Source organism: Rhodnius prolixus, unplaced genomic scaffold, assembly GCF_049639745.1.
Source record: "Rhodnius prolixus isolate KJV_2025 unplaced genomic scaffold, Rpr scaffold_6, whole genome shotgun sequence".
NCBI lineage: Eukaryota > Metazoa > Arthropoda > Insecta > Hemiptera > Reduviidae > Rhodnius > Rhodnius prolixus.
Window position 1 is genome coordinate 15,447,505 of NW_027411634.1, and position 16,927 is coordinate 15,464,431.

Genomic DNA, 16,927 nt, shown 5'->3' on the forward strand with positions numbered 1-16,927 from the left:
TCGAGATTGAAATAATATTAAGAAAAAAAAATTAGCTGAGTGGTTAGCGTACTGGATTTCCACGCAATGTTTCCAGGTCCGAATGCAGTGAGACAGTGTTGTAAGTGAGAGAATACTGCCTGGAGGTCAACAGTGCACTGAATAAATTGGGGAGCTTTATTCAGTTCCTCAGATGTTGGCGCGCCTTATATTAAAAAAAAAATAAAATAAAAATATATATATCATACATTTAGAGTAGAATTTGCGCTGGAGAGATCTTACCTTGATTTTCAAGGTAATCTGGAACTTTCACCAGCGGCCGCTTGGTCTAGGGGTATGATTCCTGCTTTGGGTGCAGGAGGTCCCGGGTTCAAATCCCGGAGCGGCCCTTAGTTTTTTTTTTGTTATTGCGATTGTTACATTTTTATTATTATTATTATTTTAATAATATTATTTATTATAATGCTGTCTCAAAAAAAGGTTAATTTTTTTAGCAATTTTTTTTTAGAAATTTAACGTGATTTACGTTTCCGGTAAATGAATATTACTGCGGCGTTGCAAACCACATTCATCGGTACCACAAAAAACAGGAAGTGACTGTATGAAATTTCCGTTACTTTCGCTTGATTCAAGTTATCTTTTTTTAAATAATTTACTTCTTACAAAGTTGAAATCAGACCATTTCTAAGTTCTACTACAAAATTTGGTGGGTGTTTCATATAATTAAAAAAAAATAAATTAAAATAAAAAACTGAGTGGTTTAGAATCAATTTTCAACAGGCTGAATCAATCATTCTGATACTAATCAAAATAAGAAAATAAGAAATGAGAAAACCTAATAATATTTCCTTTTAAATTATTTTTTAATTAATTTTTGTTAATTAATTTAAGTTTAAAATATATTTTTTTAAGGCAAAACTAACATGTATTAAGTTCCGTAAAATATTCTGAGTAATTTTTTACCTATTATTACATGAAATATGGTAACAAAAGCGTTCAGATAGGTAGTAAGTATGCTGCAGGCAGGTATAAGCGCCTAAATGGCGGTCGTAACAAATGCTTTAAAAAAAAAAACTACCTAACCTTACTTGGTTACATAAAAAATGTGGGTACAAAAGATAAATAGAAATTTAATATATAAAATTATAAAACTATGTATAATATAGAAATTATACAAAAATAAAAACTAATATAATTAAATCGGTAGTTTGACCTTGAAACTCGCCTGAAAAATAAGCATTTAACTTAACTAGAAATGCAAGCTAAATTAATCTAATAATTAGTTATGTTTTTGCTAGCTATTTAAAAAAACTGTAGCAAATAATGCAACTTCATACAGCTGAAGTTATCAATTTTTGATATCTATGGCCGCTTGGTCTAGGGGTATGATTCCTGCTTTGGGTGCAGGAGGTCCCGGGTTCAAATCCCGGAGCGGCCCGATTATTTTTGTGTCCACTTCGAAAAATATTACTAGGGGAAAAAAAAATTACTACATCCAATGTAATTGTTTTAAGTAATTAAACAATCATTATAAATAATATGTAACTTTTTTGTTTTGTAATAAATTATTTCCGGTGGTAAATATAGCTATTCAGAAATGTAAATTTTGTTTGAATTAATTTTTTATATACTATAATAAAAGTATTAGGTAATATTCAAAAGGTATTTTGAATCATTTTTTAATTTAATATTTTGTTACGAATTTTGTATTATTACTGATAAAAAAAAACCAACTATCTTCGCAAATTACATAAAAGGAAATATCTAATAATAATAATAAGGTAAACTTTTATATAAAAGACATTATTCGTAATTTTTCCTAAATATTGTTTAAAAATTATACGGATAATATGTTTTAATTGGAGGTACAAACAAAGTTTTTCACTTCTAAACATGGTGCTCATTAGTTAAAATACGGAGGGATTGTTATTTATTAAGTTTTGTGGGTCAAAAGGTCATTTTTATATTTTCAGTATAATTAATTCCAAGAAGATAAAGTTTCAATGGATCAAACTAAGTTTTATAATTAAAAATTAGTGAAAAGTAAACGGCAATTTTGATTAAATAATGGAAGTTCTTTCTCGGTTTTTATAAAATTAAAATATGTTCACTGGTAAGTGCACTCTATTTTGTTATTGTTAGGTTTCCGCGAATTTGGTTGGAATTGTATTAATCTGCCGTTAATAAAATATCCGTTACTGGTCTACATGCTTTACTATTCTAAATATTAAAACAAGGTCCTCTACTTTACATAGCCATTCTTATATTTAATTCAATAAAATAAATTTTGTAAATTCTGACCACTTTATCTTACTGCGGTAAGGGAAAAATATTGCGGTCTTTTAATCCTAATTAATGTTTAATAGGAAGGAAGTTTATATTATTACAGCGAACCGGCATTCTACCGGACTGATCTACCACCCCCTCTCCCAAAAGTACCCTTAATCGAATGATTTCAGAAAAATGTTTCTTATAAAAGTTATAGAACTATTTGTGAGCTATAATTATACCAAGTTTGAAGGAAATCCAAGAAACTGTTTTTGAAAAAAGTTAAAAAAGTGGAAAATCTACTCAGTAAAGTGGCACTTCCGGTGTACCCATTTTGATCAAACATTTACTGTGGCTTCCCCTGGTAGTACCTGAATGAAATATCAAATTTGAAGTTTCTGCGATTTATCGTTCCCGAGATATAATCGATAAACCTATTACAGTGCAGTAAAATCAGTCCAAACCTATGCCACAAAAGACCGATGGGTTAGAGAACAGCAAATTCTAGGAATTACTAGATCTGTAACCCATCCAGCCTTAGCCGTGCTTTTTACCATCTCATTTCCCTCTCTTATTTCTCTCAAGCCGAATACGATCGGTTTACGTCGGCAATTTTCCGCACAGTTGACCATGATTTTATTTCCAATTTAATTTTTTAACATCTAATGAGCACACTCACACGACTTTCTTTTACTTCTATTTCTAACAAGCCGAATGCGATCGGTTTTAGTCGGCAATTTTCGGCTCAGTTGACCATGATTTTATTTCCAATTTAATTTTTTAACATCTGATGAACACACTCACACGACTTTCTTTTTACTTCAATTTCTAACAAGCCGAATACGATCGGTTTTTACGTTGGCAATTTTCGGCTAAGTTGACCATGATTTTATTTCCAATTTAATTTTTTAACATCTGATGAGCATACTCACACGACTTTTACTTCTATTTCTAACAAGCCGAATACGATCGGTTTACGTCGGCAATTTTTGGCTCAGTTGACCATGATTTTATTACCAATTTAATTTTTTAACATCTGATTAGCATACTCACACGACGTTTTCTTTACTATTGTACTTTTATGGCACCATTTTTACGAAAAAATCTTACGTACACACTGGAGTTTGGTTCTAACAAACAATTTTTCTAGAAACTATAATTTCATTTAATTCTTACCAAAATTATAAAGCTGGTAAAACATCGACACTGAATCTTAAATAGAATTTGCCGACAACACAGTATATATCTGTTTGTAATTAATGTGTATACGAAATAGCAGGAAATCCTAATTCATGCCAGAACGAATTGTTTAACATCCCCTTTACAGAGACTACTATGGACTTACGAACCGGAACTAAACACTACTGCTGAGCATTCTAAATCTAAATCGGTAACCAAACCATCCACTACAAAAATTCTTCGCCTTCATCCAAACTCGCCAGTCTAATTACACATACTTCCCTTAAGTGCAGATTTCAAAAGAGAACAAAATTGTCGTGAGTTTTTTAATGTTACGTTTTCGTGCAAAATTTTTTTTTTTTTTAACGATAAACCCTCGCATACATGAAGCTAAATTCCTCTCTAGAATGAAATCTGCTTTTTTCAGCTAAGCGAGTAAAAATGCTCATAAAATAGAATGAGAAATCTCTTAATAAGTTTAATTAAGAAAAGACCTTGAATGAATATCTTCTAGACAGGAAAACAGCCAGCGACATATGGAGCGCGAGGGGCTTTTGTTCCGGCCCTCACAGATTTCTTGCTCTAACGGTGTTAAAAGTAACCACAACAACAATAACAACTACAACAGCAACAATAACAACCACAACAACAATAATAACAACAACAATAATAGAAATAAAACTAAAGAAAATTTTGCGTCCTTTCTTTGTTTTATTATTTATACTTTTTTACTTTTTTTGTTTATTTTTGAAATTATTTTAGATTTTATTTTGCCACCATGAAAATGTTACATTTCTTAGCAGTTTGGTTAAAATAAAAAAAAAAAATATTGTTTTTTTTTACAAAAAATTCAGGAATTTTGATTTTAAAAATATCTGATGTGAACACCATTTATGACTTCTACTTCCGGCAATTCTCATGGTTTTTAACTTGCGTATTTCCTCCAAATTCTAATTTTGAAAACACATTTTATTCTTATATTGATTTTCTATTTATTACCATAAATTGTTTTTTCCCAACCTTCTGTTTTTGTTTTTTGTTATTACTGTTAAGGAGACCTCAAAACTTATAATTATTTCCGGTGGCAAATCAAAGCAGGTATACATTATTTTTCTCCTAAAACAGGGGTCGGCAACCCGCGGTTCGCGAGTCACATGCGACTCTTTCATCCAAATTTTATGGCTCTTGAGCCTGCCCAAAATAAATTGTATATTTTAATTTTATTGAAACGAATGAAAATTCTTATTTATTAAAGATACGTATTTTTTCAAAAATAATTTTAAATGTGATAGGTTCGAAATTAAATAGAATTACACAATATCAAAATAAAGTACTTGATTTATATTGTAACGAAGTTGACCTGACCAGGGAAGAAAGGCCTAGATTGTTCTAAGGGTTGAGCGGCCAAAGTCGGTAACAGGCCGCCACTGTGTGAACAAAAGGCCGGTCGCTACCTGAGCTGGAAAAGAGAAGGGCTAGATGGTTGTAGGAGTTTAGTGACCGTAGCCTGTAACGGTCCACCGCTGTGTAAAAGGCCCTAGTTGGGATGGTGGCAGTATGTGTTTTCCCAGCCAGTGATTGACAGGTTGAAGTGAGACAGAGCGTTAGAGGAGGGCGGCCCCAGCTGAGGTGGTGGCAGTATGTGTTTTCCCGCCAATGAGCGGCAGGTTAGAGTGAGACAGAGAGTTGGAGGAGGGCGGCCCCAGTTGGGCTGGTGGCAGCATGTGTTTTCCTCAGCCAATGAGCAGCCGGTGGGCGTTAGACAGACGGAGTGGGGCAGTCGCAGTTAAAGGGAGGCAGACACAGCTGGAGAAGTCAGTTTTTGGTGAGTTTTGCAGTCAGTCTTGGAAGTTAGTTTTTGAGTTAGATTGAGAGAGTCAGTGTTGCGGAGTGCTTCAGTGTTAGCTAGTTGGGCGGTTAGTCAGTTAGTGAGTAGAGCTTTGTTTGTGTAGCAGAGACTAGTGCAATTCGGTGCAGTGCGGACCAGTGGTCAGTCGGGGAACAGTTTTGTGGCGTTACGTAGTGAGTAAGTAACAGTAATCTGTTGTGACTGTTGTAAATGGTTGTGAGCGTTAGTTGCTAGTAAATGTTAATGTGAGTAATGTTAATGTGTTAATAAATCAGGTTATTACTATCTTATCTTATCTTATCTTACAACTTTAGCGAGCTTTATTATTTATCAAACCCACATATTATTAAATTAACTAGTGGCAGGCATTAGTTATAGGTAAAGTTTTCAGTAAAAAGATAGAAAAACTTTACAATATTGTAAGACTGCCGCCTTTTCATTCGTTAAGTTATTATTTATTTGTTTATTTACTTTGCAATATGTGAAAATAAATATATAAAACATTTAAATGTTATTGAATATTATAAAATTATTAACGACTCACGTGGAACCCACACACTAGACTTAAAAGACAAGCAATGACAAAACGTGCGAAACTTCTTTAAAGACTACTTGGACGACGCTCCAAATTGCCCTTAGAACTCAAACGTTTAACATACAACACTATCCTCAAACCTATGTGGACTTACAGACTAGAGCTGTGCTCAAACCTACAAACATACGGACAGTGCAAGACATTTCAGTCAAAACTCCTCCTACAGATAGCTGACGCTCCTTTCTTCGGTGACTAACCTCACTCTTCACACCGACCTCAACATTCCCTTCATAGACCAACTTGCCAAGACTACTTACCAAAAATTCCATACTACTCTCTAGACTAGCTCTAATCCTCTTGGAATGTCTCTCGCTTCCTCTGACATCCCTAATACTCCTCGCCGACTGAATCGCCAGTGGCTCCGCAACTTCCTTCTAGGCTGAAGACCTAAATTATTATTCTCCTCGCTCCTCCTCGTATCTCCTCCTCGTATCTCCTACTCATATTCTCCTCTCTCCTATAGAGAGTGCTATCGTTGGGTAGCTTCTCTCCTCCTGCTCTTCCCGCTCCTGTTCATCTCATTCACCTCCTATTTACTTATTGTATACTGTATATAGATTGTAAATAACAAAATAAATTTAAAAAATAATAAATAAATAAAATAATAATTTGCGAATACAAATGATCTACAGAGTTGTTGTTGCGGCTCTTGGTAAGACTTATTAAAATTATTTAAGGAGAAATGGCTCTCTACTTGAAATAGGTTGCCGACCCCTGCCCTAGAAGGAATGAGAGAAGATATAAACAATTGTAACACAAACATTAGGTTATACTGACAAAAACAACTATTAATAATTATTCTGCAGGTAAAGTTTTTAAAAAAAAATATCCTAGAATTAGATTTGTTAGGTTATAGTATTACCTGCCTAGACGTTCTCAGTGGTTTGTATTGACCAACTGTTGCAGAGTCAGCTGCATAGCGTTCGTTGCTGCCTTTACTATTATTAGATTTATTCCTTCAAGGTGGAATTAATCAAGTTTTTACAGATTGGTTGGTACTACTGATGTTTGTAATACATAGTAACTTCCTGCCACTCCGCCTCACCTTACGTATTAGGATGGTTTATATTAAGGTTTTTTCTGTTTACCGTATTGGTCGTGCTGCTCATAGGAAGTAAGTTCTTTTTTGTCTACTGAGCGCATATGTTAGGTTCCCTCTCCCGTATCAGTTTTTACATTCTATGTTTCTACCACTGCCTTCTTTATCCTGCTCAGATGACTAATCGCCCATTTGCTCAACACTTGTCATTCTAATTTATGGTCTACCTTTTATGCAACTTCCTTTACAATTTCTGTTACTAATTTTTCACTTCCTTATTTGTAAAAAGGAAATAACTATAATTTAATTTTTTTAAAAATGTTTTTTTTTAAGAATTATCTTTTTTCCTTTAAAAATGTTTAGTGCACCATCACATGTTGTGGGCACTGGAATCGATTACTTCCGTCTTCACCTTGGATGTATTTAATTTTATAATTTGTGAATCTAAGAGCTTGTCCGCTTTAAAACAGCGCAAAATTGCTCTTTGCAAGTACGATTTCAGTAGGCCCTGTGCCCAAAACGACCGCATCCTGTTTCTGCTCCCTAAATAACTGCGTTTACCGTACCCAAATACCCAATATAACACGACTGCAAGTTACTAAAAACTTTTTTGATTAATAATTATCATTATGATTTTATACAGGGTGTTCCATTTTAAGACTGCTCAAATGCATTTCATGCTTAAACGGTTGATCTGAGAAAAAAATTGTTGAGGAAAAATTTGTTGCCCGTTACCTCTAGTTTCAGAATATGTGACTTGATTTTAGATTCCTGCCCGCATACGCGGCTGACGCGCGACCAAAAGTAAGGGTTCGCAGTTGACCCCTATTTTCACATACACAGTTTTAAATAGTATAAAAAGTTATGAAAGAAACCGGAAACCGCAATTCGATATCTTCAAAATTTAAGGTGCTAGGCCATTTCAAAATCTGGTATTTATTAATCATATTTCAATTTTTTAACATGTTAAAAAGAGAAAGAAGTGCACGCAATAGGTCATTTTTGTGTATTTTTTCATCCCCTTTCTACTGAAAATATTGCCAAGGCAGTAAAGCTAGTATTTTTCTTAATATCGGGAAATAAGTCGTTTTCCGAGTGATTTTTCTAAGAAAAATCAAATGTTAAGAGCTTCAGATGTTCTCAAGCATATACACAAAATGGCTAAAAATTAATTTTACATCTGTTACAAACAAGAAGGTTTAATAATTATTTGGTAATTTTGGGAGAGTTGCGTTTAATTACCAAAAAAATTGGAAACCTCCTGCCACATATTTAAGTGATCAATATCTTTCATGTAAAGGATCAAACTTATTGCTTAATTTATCAAATAATGCACTTTACTCAACTTGTGAAGCATGTACTGTGCCTTCAAAGGTGCCTCTACTGGCTCGCAAGCCAGGTTAGCCAGGAGTTTATCAACTGCTCTTTGTATCTGAGGAGGCACCTTTCAAGCCACAGTAAAAGAGAAAAAAATTGTCAAAGTTGGGTGTTTTTTCAACGTTACGCTTTTTCGTGCAGTTTTTGACGATCAACCCTTATACAACTGTCCTACCGGACAGTTTTAATTTAAATTGTTCACTTGAAATTGTTGAACAATTTAAAGAATTATTAATTACTGCAAATTGATTAATATATTCACTGCTTTAAAGACTTAACAAAATTAGTGGTGCAATTAATTTCCGCTAAAAAGTAATCGATCAATGGCTTCTAACCAGCAAGGTTTCCGGTTTAATCCGTCTTTACGCGGGCTGAACTAAGGAGAGATAGATGCCGGCGCTAGAGATGAAGGTTACTGCCCCCTTAAACGTATACTAACCCTAAATTTTATTTCCCCTTAATTAGAAATGAGGGGTTCCCCCCACTATATCTTTCAATTAATCATCCACCATTCTAATTAGAACACCAGTAGAGCTCGGTAAGACCGTCTTTTACAGTTAATTGCTTCCAAAAAGGTAATCCTTGCCTTAAAGATACCTGGGGCTTGTATCTTACCTCTAAAAAGGAATGCAGTGTATTTTGTTCTTAAGTTAGCTCGTCATTGCCGCTCAACTTACTTCCGGCTAAGATAAAAAAAAAAGAAGTATAGTGATGACGTAAAAGCGGAAGAGCTGAAATGCCCCTAGGGCACAGTGGAGGCTGTGCACTGTAAGGGCAAAAAAAAAAATTGTTTTTGCCTCCCTTACGTTAGCTTCGAATCCCCTTACCGACCATTCCCCATTCCTCTTGTTATTTTCCACTCCCTAGTAGTTCCATCTCAGGTGATCCGAAGTCCTAGGGCGTTAACGAAGGGTGCAGAGTTTTTTTTATATATATACACGATGGAAAGTGGAGATGGGAGGTGGACCATAAAGGCTTTTCTTGGATGTAGAAAAAACCCTTGGCGTTTGGCGAGAAAGACGATTCCACCCTCCGTTACGGCGACCATATGTCATGTTTATTCGGTAAGGGTAGAGTCCGATGTTCCTTATATTCTCACATTACAGTAATACATCAAGAATTTATCGATCTTGTAAACACCCACACTACCACACGTCACTCCGCATATTCTTATTAAATTATTCCTTATTGGTTAGTTTAACTTTTCGATTTGTTTATTTATTAGTTCTATTTTTATGCCCAAGGGGGAGGTTATTAAAAAGTATTCCGTTATCTTTAATAAACAAAAAATTGAACGCACATAAATTGTTTACTAAGTTCTATTCTCTGTATCGTTAATATCTCCCACTGTGAACCACGTATTGGTAGGGAATTTTGTTCTCTTGTACACTTTGTTTTTCTCAATTATAAACTATAGTTATTTTGTGCACAGATCTAAAAAGGTAGAAGATATAAAGGGATGAAATTTTTTTGGGTCATGAAATTCTGTAAAATTATGGCCGTTCTATATCTCCCACTGTGAACCACGTATTGGTATGGAATTTTTTTCTCTTATACACTTTGTTTTTCTCAATTACAAACTACAGTTATTTTGTGCACAGATCTAAAAAGGTAGAAGATATAAAGGGATGAAATTTTTTTGGGTCATGAAATTCTGTAAAATTATGGCCGTTCTATATCTCCCACTGTGAACCACGTATTGGTATGGAATTTTTTTCTCTTGTACACTTTGTTTTTCTCAATTATAAACTACAGTTATTTTGTGCACAGATCTAAAAAGATATAAGATATAAAGGGTTGAAAATTTTTTGGGTCATGAAATTCTGTAAAAATGTGGCCGTTCTATATCTCCCACTGTGAACCACGTATTGGTATGGAATTTTTTTCTCTTGTACACTTTGTTTTTCTCAATTATAAACTACAGTTATTTTGTGCACAGATCTAAAAAGATATAAGATATAAAGGGTTGAAAATTTTTTGGGTCATGAAATTCTGTAAAAATGTGGCCGTTCTAAATCTCCCACTGTGAACCACGTATTGATATGGAATTTTGTTCTCTTGTACCCTTTGTTTTTCTGAATTATAAACTACAGTTATTTTGGGCACAGATCTATAAATGTAGAAGATATAAAGGGTTAAAAAAATTTTGGGTCATGAAATTCTGTAAAAATGCGGCCGTTCTATATCTCCCACTGTGAACCACGTATTGATATGGAATTTTGTTCTCTTACACACTTTGTTTTTCTCAATTAAACTATAGTTATTTTGTGCACAGATCTATAAATGTAGAAGATATAAAGGGTTAAAAATTTTTTGGGTCATGAAATTCTGTAAAATTATGGCCGTTCTATATCTCCCACTGTGAACCACGTATTGGTATGGAATTTTTTTCTCTTATACACTTTGTTTTTCTCAATTACAAACTACAGTTATTTTGTGCACAGATCTAAAAAGGTAGAAGATATAAAGGGATGAAATTTTTTTGGGTCATGAAATTCTGTAAAATTATGGCCGTTCTATATCTCCCACTGTGAACCACGTATTGGTATGGAATTTTTTTCTCTTGTACACTTTGTTTTTCTCAATTATAAACTACAGTTATTTTGTGCACAGATCTAAAAAGATATAAGATATAAAGGGTTGAAAATTTTTTGGGTCATGAAATTCTGTAAAAATGTGGCCGTTCTATATCTCCCACTGTGAACCACGTATTGGTATGGAATTTTTTTCTCTTGTACACTTTGTTTTTCTCAATTATAAACTACAGTTATTTTGTGCACAGATCTAAAAAGATATAAGATATAAAGGGTTGAAAATTTTTTGGGTCATGAAATTCTGTAAAAATGTGGCCGTTCTAAATCTCCCACTGTGAACCACGTATTGATATGGAATTTTGTTCTCTTGTACCCTTTGTTTTTCTGAATTATAAACTACAGTTATTTTGTGCACAGATCTATAAATGTAGAAGATATAAAGGGTTAAAAAAATTTTGGGTCATGAAATTCTGTAAAAATGCGGCCGTTCTATATCTCCCACTGTGAACCACGTATTGATATGGAATTTTGTTCTCTTACACACTTTGTTTTTCTCAATTAAACTATAGTTATTTTGTGCACAGATCTATAAATGTAGAAGATATAAAGGGTTAAAAATTTTTTGGGTCATGAAATTCTGTAAAATTATGGCCGTTCTATATCTCCCACTGTGAACCACGTATTGGTATGGAATTTTTTTCTCTTGTACATTTTGTTTTTCTCAATTATAAACTATAGTTATTTTATGCACAGATCTAAAAAGGTAGAAGATATAAAGGGTTGAAAATTTTTTGGGTCATGAAATTCTGTAAAAATGCGGCCGTTCTATATCTCCCACTGTGAACCACGTATTGATATGGAATTTTGTTCTCTTGTACACTTTGTTTTTCTCAATTATAAACTATAGTTATTTTATGCACAGATCTAAAAAGGTAGAAGATATAAAGGGTTGAAAATTTTTTGGGTCATGAAATTCTGTAAAAATGCGGCCGTTCTATATCTCCCACTGTGAACCACGTATTGATATGGAATTTTGTTCTCTTACACACTTTGTTTTTCTCAATTAAACTATAGTTATTTTGTGCACAGATCTATAAATGTAGAAGATATAAAGGGTTAAAAATTTTTTGGGTCATGAAATTCTGTAAAATTATGGCCGTTCTATATCTCCCACTGTGAACCACGTATTGGTATGGAATTTTTTTCTCTTGTACATTTTGTTTTTCTCAATTATAAACTATAGTTATTTTATGCACAGATCTAAAAAGGTAGAAGATATAAAGGGTTGAAAATTTTTTGGGTCATGAAATTCTGTAAAAATGCGGCCGTTCTATATCTCCCACTGTGAACCACGTATTGATATGGAATTTTGTACACTTTGTTTTTCTCAATTATAAACTATAGTTATTTTGTGCACAGATCTAAAAAGAGAGAAGATATAAAGGGTTGAAAATTATTTGGGTCATGAAATTCTGTAAAAATGTGGCCGTTCTATATCTCCCACTGTGAACCACGTATTGATATGGAATTTTGTCCTCTTGTACACTTTGTTTTTCTCAATTATAAACTATAGCTATTTTGTGCACAGATCTAAAAAGGTAGAAGATTTAAAGGGTTGAAAATTTTTTGGGTCATGAAATTCTGTAAAAATGCGGCCGTTCTATAATATCTCCCACTGTGGACCACGTATTGATATGGAATTTTGTTCTCTTATACACTTTATTTTTCTCAATTATAAACTGTAGTTATTTTGTGCACAGATCTATAAATGTAAAAGATATAAAGGGTTGAAAATTGTTTGGGTCATGAAATTCTGTAAAAATGTGCCCGTTTTATATCTCCCACTGTGAAGCACGTATTGATATGGAATTTTGTTCTTTTATACACTTTGTTTTTCTCAATAATAAACTATAGTTATTTTGTGCACAGATCTAAAAAGGTAGAAGATATAAAGGGTTGAAAATTTTTTGGGTCATGAAATTCTGTAAAAATGTGGCCGTTCTATATCTCCCACTGTGAACCACGTATTGATATGGAATTTTGTTCTCTTGTCCACTTTGTTTTTCTCAATTATAAACTATAGTTATTTTGTGCACAGATGTATAAATGTAGAAGATATAAAGGGTTAAAAACATTTTGGGTCATGAAATTCTGTAAAATTATGGCCGTTCTATATCTCCCACTGTGGACCACGTATTGGTATGGAATTTTTTTCTCTTGTCCACTTTGTTTTTCTCAATTATAAACTATAGTTATTTTGTGCACAGATCTATAAATGTAGAAGATATAAAGGGTTGAAAATTTTTTGGGTCATGAAATTCTGTAAAAATGTGGCCGTTCTATATCTCCCACTGTGGACCACGTATTGATATGGAATTTTGTTCTCTTATACACTTTGTTTTTCTCAATTATAAACTATAGTTATTTTGTGCACAGATCTATAAATGTAAAAGATATAAAGGGTTGAAAATTTTTTGGGTCATGAAATTCTGTAAAAATGTGGCCGTTCTATATCTCCCACTGTGAACCACGTATTGATATGGAATTTTGTTCTCTTATACACTTTGTTTTTCTCAATTATAAACTATAGTTATTTTGTGTACAGATCTAAATAGGTAGAAGATATAAAGGGTTGAAAATTTTTTGGGCCATGAAATTCTGTAAAAATTTGGCCGTTCTATATCTCCCACTGTGAACCACGTATTGATGTGGAATTTTGTTCTCTTGTACACTTTGTTTTACTCAATTATAAACTATAGTTATATTGTGCACAGATCTATAAATGTAGAAGATATAAAGGGTTGAAAATTTTTTGGGTCATGAAATTCTGCAAAAATGTGGCCGTTCTATATCTCCCACTGTGAACCACGTATTGTATGGAATTTTGTTCTCTTATACACTTTATTTTTCTCAATTATAAACTGTAGTTATTTTGTGCACAGATCTATAAATGTAAAAGATATAAAGGGTTAAAAAAATTTTGGGTCATGAAATTCTGTAAAATTATGGCCGTTCTATATCTCCCACTGTGAACCACGTATTGGTATGGAATTTTTTTCTCTTCCACACTTTGTTTTTCTCAATTATAAACTATAGTTATTTTGTGCACAGATCTAAAAAGAGAGAAGATATAAAGGGTTGAAAATTATTTGGGTCATGAAATTCTGTAAAAATGCGGCCGTTCTATATCTCTTACTGTGGACCACGTATTGATATGGAATTTTGATCTCTTATACACTTTGTTTTTCTCAATTATAAACTATAGTTATTTTGTGCACAGATCTAAAAAGGTAGAAGATTTAAAGGGTTGAAAATTTTTTGGGTCATGAAATTCTGTAAAAATGCGGCCGTTCTATATCTCCCACTGTGGACCACGTATTGATATGGAATTTTGTTCTCTTATACACTTTGTTTTTCTCAATTATAAACTGTAGTTATTTTGTGCACAGATCTATAAATGTAAAAGATATAAAGGGTTGAAAATTTTTTGGGTCATGAAATTCTGTAAAAATGTGGCCGTTCTATATCTCCCACTGTGAACCACGTATTGTATGGAATTTTGTCCTCTTGTACACTTTGTTTTTCTCAATTATAAACTATAGTTATTTTGTGCACAGATCTAAAAAGGTAGAAGATTTAAAGGGTTGAAAATTTTTTGGGTCATGAAATTCTGTAAAAATGCGGCCGTTCTATATCTCCTACTGTGGACCACGTATTGATATGGAATTTTGTTTTCTTATACACTTTGTTTTTCTCAATTATAAACTGTAGTTATTTTGTGCACAGATCTATAAATGTAAAAGATATAAAGGGTTGAAAATTATTTGGGTCATGAAATTCTGTAAAAATGCGGCCGTTCTATATCTCTTACTGTGGACCACGTATTGATATGGAATTTTGATCTCTTATACACTTTGTTTTTCTCAATTATAAACTATAGTTATTTTGTGCACAGATCTAAAAAGGTAGAAGATTTAAAGGGTTGAAAATTTTTTGGGTCATGAAATTCTGTAAAAATGCGGCCGTTCTATATCTCCCACTGTGGACCACGTATTGATATGGAATTTTGTTCTCTTATACACTTAGTTTTTCTCAATTATAAACTGTAGTTATTTTGTGCACAGATCTATAAATGTAAAAGATATAAAGGGTTGAAAATTTTTTGGGTCATGAAATTCTGTAAAAATGTGGCCGTTCTATATCTCCCACTGTGAACCACGTATTGTATGGAATTTTGTCCTCTTGTACACTTTGTTTTTCTCAATTATAAACTATAGTTATTTTGTGCACAGATCTAAAAAGGTAGAAGATTTAAAGGGTTGAAAATTTTTTGGGTCATGAAATTCTGTAAAAATGCGGCCGTTCTATATCTCCCACTGTGGACCACGTATTGATATGGAATTTTGTTTTCTTATACACTTTGTTTTTCTCAATTATAAACTGTAGTTATTTTGTGCACAGATCTATAAATGTAAAAGATATAAAGGGTTGAAAATTTTTTGGGTCATGAAATTCTGTAAAAATGTGGCCGTTCTATATCTCCCACTGTGAACCACGTATTGATATGGAATTTTGTTCTCTTGTACACTTTGTTTTTCTCAATTGTAAACTATAGTTATTTTGTGCACATATCTATAAATGTAGAAGATATAAAGGGTTAAAAAAATTTTGGGTCATGAAATTCTGTAAAATTATGGCCGTTCTATATCTCCCACTGTGAACCACGTATTGGTATGGAATTTTTTTCTCTTGTCCACTTTGTTTTTCTCAATTATAAACTATAGTTATTTTGTGCACAGATCTATAAATGTAGAAGATATAAAGGGTTGAAAATTTTTTGGGTCATGAAATTCTGTAAAATTATGGCCTTCTATATCTCCCACTGTTAACCACGTATTCGTATGAAATTTTGTTCTCTTATACACTTTGTTTTTCTCAATTATAAACTATAGTTAATTTGTGCACAGATCTATAATTTTTGAAGATATAAAGCTGTGGTTCTTAACCGGTTTTCCGCCAATATGGTCCAAGTGTTCTGCGAAATTTCAATTTTAAATGTATTGAAATTTAGAAACTTAGGAAAGATACGAAAACAAAAAATTGTTCCTTTTTTTTTAATTTGAATTTAATTTTAAGTTCTTGCTAAATACCGAATTTCAAATTATTTAATTTGTTAGTTTTGTTTAATTTGTTAAGTTAGTGTTCCGCGAGAAAAATATATTCATATAATTGTGTTCCGCATCTATGAAAAGGTTAAGAACCACTGGCCTAGACGATGCTGGCTGTATGGCAAAAGCCAATGCCCCCCCAAAAAATAATAATAATGCAATTATAAATAAATTAGTAAATAAAATAAATCACAGGAAGAGCTTGAACGAAGGCCATCCAACGATGACCATCATAAGTCGGTTAAAGTAAAATAACGAATGGATTGAATACGAAGGATGGCCTTGTTTATCTGTCGACCAAGAGATCGCGAGGATTAGTACAGGTGTTGCGTTAATTGAAATTAAAACTGATATTTGCGTTGGACAGTTAGAGGAACTGAATATTTATATCGCACAATTTTTATTTTAAATATTTGCTGTAGTTTTAAATAAATAAGAAGGTTTATGAAATAATAAATTGCTAAAAAGCAAGGAACGTCATACTAGAGGGGGTGTAAGGTTGCCTCAAACAAAATTTATTGGGCAGCAATATGTGGGTTCCCCCAAAAGTTTTCAACCGAATCCATCATAAACAAAATATAATATTAGAAATTTCATTAAATGCGTTTCATTTTTTCCCATAAAATGTGTTACGACTGTAAATAATGGCTGCATTAGTTCCACTGGTGTCCATTGTAGCTCTAATATTACGATGCGAGGATTTTGTTGTCTATAATCAATACTTTTATTTTAATCATTTTGATGTGTGTGTATTGTGCGTTGTGGTAAAGTAATCGCCTATTTTTTTTTTATTCTGGGCGGGGTTTAACGTCTCGACTACCAATCAGATACCAGGAGCGGGGGCAGAAGCTCACTTTACTATAAACAAATTTTTTTCTAACAAATAAAAAGTAGTCACACGCGGGATTCGAACTGGCGATCTCTCAGTTACCAAGCCAC

General features: G+C 32.9%; 1 protein-coding gene and 2 non-coding genes across 6 annotated transcripts in view; all 3 read left to right on the plus strand.

Annotated features, from left to right (window-relative positions):
* Positions 1-16,927, plus strand: part of Ten-a (Teneurin-a transmembrane protein) — a 1,628,256-nt gene that overhangs the window by 1,326,061 nt on the left and 285,268 nt on the right. The gene's annotated exons all lie outside the window — the stretch shown is intronic.
* Positions 297-368, plus strand: TRNAP-UGG (transfer RNA proline (anticodon UGG)). Its single transcript has one exon. It is a non-coding gene; the product is annotated as a tRNA-Pro (tRNA).
* Positions 1,346-1,417, plus strand: TRNAP-UGG (transfer RNA proline (anticodon UGG)). Its single transcript has one exon. It is a non-coding gene; the product is annotated as a tRNA-Pro (tRNA).